At 54.3% G+C, this 5,000-nt stretch overlaps 1 non-coding gene across 1 annotated transcript in view; it reads left to right on the forward strand.

The window, feature by feature from the left end:
- The first annotated feature begins 3,595 nt into the window (after positions 1 to 3,595).
- The window catches only part of LOC124765861, a 1,909-nt gene continuing 504 nt past the window's right edge, over positions 3,596 to 5,000 (forward strand). Inside the window, exon 1 of the ribosomal RNA XR_007012909.1 lies at positions 3,596 to 5,000. This exon is cut by the window's right edge and continues 504 nt beyond it. This is a non-coding gene — a ribosomal RNA (small subunit ribosomal RNA).

Consider the following 5,000-nt stretch of genomic DNA (forward strand, 5'->3'; position numbering starts at 1 on the left):
CACTACGTCCGCACCACAAAACATACCGCCATCTGTAGGTCTCCCGCAACATGACCTCCTGCAACGACGCTACCGCCATCTATGAGACGCCAAGCCGACTAAGACAGCGATGGCGCCACAGTGGCCGCCTTTCGACGCCACCCACAAAGGCTGCAGCCTCTGTCGACCATAGCACCCAATCTCCAGTGGCTCTGCCGCACGAAGCCGTGGACCGGCAATGACGCCACCCGCACCCGTTCGTGCACCACCCCAACCGCCAAACTCGCACCTCCAGCGGATGAACGGCGGACGTTTCCCGCACTCGTAAAGTGCAATCCACCCCTATAACTTGCGTTTCATGAAGAGTTATTTCCAATATGCGACATTCCCGCTGTCCGTATACATGAGCCGCGACCTGTACCACTTACGAGCGAGAGACGCGATCGCGTTGCTCACTGTACGGCGTCCGATACCGAGCCATCAGCATGTCGGTCCCCATGCGCGTTGCACTCGCACTCGCAGTCGCAAAAACGTGGGGCAAATATATTACGCGGAAGAGTTATAACAGACCGAGCCCCACTGCATGGGGGGAGTCTTTGTCACTAATGTACACAGATGGAACATTTTGGACTGGAACCAGATTACCCGTACACACGGCGCTGATTAGTAATCAATGCAGAGCCATCAAACTACAGCAAATATACACAACTGTCCGTATACATGCTGAAAGAGTCTGCCCAAAATGGGAACCACACGTCAGCCAGACACTCTGATCACGCACCACTCTCTGCTTCTAACAGGCGCACATACAATATGTAAGCACCAGCATGGAACAACATCCAGTGCATCTTCTCCGCCACATTACACAATCCACACTATCACAACCAGACCAGGAGGTCCGTGCGGAAAATACAATATCCCAGCCTTTCGACATCCACCATTGCGCAGACCAGGCACCAACACCCACACATGTCCTATACAACGGTGCACCCAACATCACAATAGTACCTCCTGTCACAGCGCACAAACAATGACATGAGTCAAAGACACAGGTCTCACACAAGCATAGAATTGGAGCGCCGCCTCTAATAAGCCAAAGGTGCATCCTGACGTGACAAATCTGATCATGTCACAAGCATTCACTTACTATAATCACTATCAACGAACCTGCCGCCCCCGCCCCCCCCCCCCCTACACCTTTCCGTACAACAACGTGTAACCTAACCTAACCTAACCTAACCTATGTTGTACCTTAACCTAACCTATGTTGTACCTTAACCTAACCTATGTTGTACCTTAACCTAACCTATGTTGTACCTTAACCTAACCTATGTTGTACCTTAACCTAACCTATGTTGTACCTTAACCTAACCTATGTTGTACCTTAACCTAACCCATGTTGTACCTTAACCTAACCCATGTTGTACCTTAACCTAACCCATGTTGTACCTTAACCTAACCCATGTTGTACCTTAACCTAACCCATGTTGTACCTTAACCTAACCCATGTTGTGCCTCAACCTAACCCATGTTGTGCCTCAACCTAACCCATGTTGTGCCTCAACCTAACCCATGTTGTGCCTCAACCTAACCCATGTTGTGCCTCAACCTAACCCATGTTGTGCCTTAACCTAACCCATGTTGTGCCTTAACCTAACCCATGTTGTGCCTTAACCTAACCCATGTTGTGCCTTAACCTAACCCATGTTGTGCCTTAACCTAACCCATGTTGTGCCTTAACCTAACCCATGTTGTGCCTTAACCTAACCCATGTTGTGCCTTAACCTAACCCATGTTGTCGCCTTAACGTAACCCACGTTGTCGCCTAAACCTGCTCTGTAATTGTTATACGACTCGTTCAATTACTGTAGTGTTGCCCACCCGCAACCCTCGCAATATAGTTCGCTACTCGCACTGCCCGCACCCCTGTGTATCGCTTCATGTTAAACACCTTGCAAGTCTTGCTCACTTTCCACATGCTCCTGCTGTACACTGTAATGTGGATGGCAGCAGGACGTACATGCCGCCCCTCCCCACGTCCCCACCTTGCCCCCTGCCTTCGCAAGCTGGTTGGTGAGAAGTTTGCATGTTCAATGCCCTTCGCATGCGACGTACTCAGGCTACGTTGTGGTGCGGCCTGTGTCAACTGTCCGCTGATGTCGTACGCGTGAACCACAATCTGTACTGCACATTCGTCCTTATGTACTGAATGATACATCGTGGCACATGTGTGACCGCACAACGACTGCGCCCAAAAACGGCGGACCATACAGTGCAAATATTGTGCACGCAGCTACGTGTCGTCTCCCTATGAGAGCTGGATTGCAGTGTGGTACGCCATAGAGACGTGTGGGAGGAACGGACGCCGTGGATGGCGATCAGCATGAGCTGTCTGTTGATGTATTCGGACCTAGTCGTCTCTCCTCACACACCGTGATGGCATGGTGCACCGCGTTCCATATCTGCGACATGCTACAGAGGCCGGTTGACAGTCGTTCGAGCAATGGACATCGCATACGTACGGGGGCCACCTTCCACGTATTGTCTAGGCGTGCACATTTTGTTGCGTGTATGTGGGCAGACGTAGTGTGGCGTGACACCTGACACAGGCATGCAATAATCGTTGAAGTTGCAAATGGCGATGGACGCCTGCGTTTTCTGGTGAAGTTACGCAAATGAACAAATGGTAACCTGTTGTGGTGCGGTTGTTCTCGCTAGGGGTGAATCGGTGATGGCGACGATAGGTTGAGGTACTAACCGGTTGTTCCAGCGATACCCACCATGCCGACGAAACTGAACGGCATCTGGGTGTGAAGCGATACGCGGCGGTGGCTGGGTGGGACCGTCCCCGGCCGGTGAGGGGGCGCCTCCCGGCGTGCTGGCCGCGCGGTGCGTGGGCGCACGCGCTACAGCCGGCTGGTGGGGGCGGCCAGTGGCAGGCGCGCCGGCCGACGGACGCGGCAGGCGTCGCAGCTGCGCGCCGGCGCACCCTGCGCGCGGCGCCGTGCGGCCAAAGTAGGTCCTCGCGGGCCCGGTGCGAAGCGCGGTGGACATCTTCAGTGTGCTGGTCCGATTGAGGACTGTGTGCGTTGAGGATGCGCCGCCGCCCGGCGCTCGGCGCCGCGACGCCGTCTGCTGCTCGGTCGCCCCAGCGGTTCTCGCTGGTGGTTTGTATCGCAGCTGTGCGGATGTGTTGGCGCGTGCGCTGTGCTGGGAGAGTTCGCTTCGGCACCCAAGTGGGGCTTTTGTCCTTCTGTGGCGCTGGCGTTGGAGCTGCCGGTCACCGTAGGTGGCGCGTGTTGTCTCCCGCCGGCAATGCCACGACAGCACGCTCCCGGGCCTCTGTCGGCAGCGGCAAGCTCAGTTGGGAGCACGGGTGGTCGCACCGAAAGCGTCTACTCGCCTAACTCCGGGCGATTGCGCCTCTCTCGAACCCGACCAAGTACTTGGGACGGCGCTGCGCGCCGCCGGGACCTGAGAGGGTTTCGAGGTGTATTGTGCAGGGGAGCTCAGCCTCCTCCTGTTTGCAGAATGATTGAGCGGACGCTTGCGTGTTCGCGCGGGCCCCCGGGACACACTCCCGGGCGGCCGGCTGCTCAGCTCTAGTTGACGCAGCTCCCTGGTTGATCCTGCCAGTAGTCATATGCTTGTCTCAAAGATTAAGCCATGCATGTCTCAGTACAAGCCGCATTAAGGTGAAACCGCGAATGGCTCATTAAATCAGTTATGGTTCCTTAGATCGTACCCACGTTACTTGGATAACTGTGGTAATTCTAGAGCTAATACATGCAAACAGAGTCCCGACCAGAGATGGAAGGGACGCTTTTATTAGATCAAAACCAATCGGTCGGCTCGTCCGGTCCGTTTGCCTTGGTGACTCTGAATAACTTTGGGCTGATCGCACGGTCCTCGTACCGGCGACGCATCTTTCAAATGTCTGCCTTATCAACTGTCGATGGTAGGTTCTGCGCCTACCATGGTTGTAACGGGTAACGGGGAATCAGGGTTCGATTCCGGAGAGGGAGCCTGAGAAACGGCTACCACATCCAAGGAAGGCAGCAGGCGCGCAAATTACCCACTCCCGGCACGGGGAGGTAGTGACGAAAAATAACGATACGGGACTCATCCGAGGCCCCGTAATCGGAATGAGTACACTTTAAATCCTTTAACGAGTATCTATTGGAGGGCAAGTCTGGTGCCAGCAGCCGCGGTAATTCCAGCTCCAATAGCGTATATTAAAGTTGTTGCGGTTAAAAAGCTCGTAGTTGGATTTGTGTCCCACGCTGTTGGTTCACCGCCCGTCGGTGTTTAACTGGCATGTATCGTGGGACGTCCTGCCGGTGGGGCGAGCTGAAGGCGTGCGACCGCCTCGTGCGTGCTCGTGCGTCCCGAGGCGGACCCCGTTGAAATCCTACCAGGGTGCTCTTTATTGAGTGTCTCGGTGGGCCGGCACGTTTACTTTGAACAAATTAGAGTGCTTAAAGCAGGCAAGCCCGCCTGAATACTGTGTGCATGGAATAATGGAATAGGACCTCGGTTCTATTTTGTTGGTTTTCGGAACCCGAGGTAATGATTAATAGGGACAGGCGGGGGCATTCGTATTGCGACGTTAGAGGTGAAATTCTTGGATCGTCGCAAGACGAACAGAAGCGAAAGCATTTGCCAAGTATGTTTTCATTAATCAAGAACGAAAGTTAGAGGTTCGAAGGCGATCAGATACCGCCCTAGTTCTAACCATAAACGATGCCAGCCAGCGATCCGCCGCAGTTCCTCCGATGACTCGGCGGGCAGCCTCCGGGAAACCAAAGCTTTTGGGTTCCGGGGGAAGTATGGTTGCAAAGCTGAAACTTAAAGGAATTGACGGAAGGGCACCACCAGGAGTGGAGCCTGCGGCTTAATTTGACTCAACACGGGAAACCTCACCAGGCCCGGACACCGGAAGGATTGACAGATTGATAGCTCTTTCTTGATTCGGTGGGTGGTGGTGCATGGCCGTTCTTAGTTGGTGGAGCGATTTGTCT

Source organism: Schistocerca piceifrons, unplaced genomic scaffold (assembly GCF_021461385.2).
Source record: "Schistocerca piceifrons isolate TAMUIC-IGC-003096 unplaced genomic scaffold, iqSchPice1.1 HiC_scaffold_665, whole genome shotgun sequence".
Taxonomy (NCBI): domain Eukaryota; kingdom Metazoa; phylum Arthropoda; class Insecta; order Orthoptera; family Acrididae; genus Schistocerca; species Schistocerca piceifrons.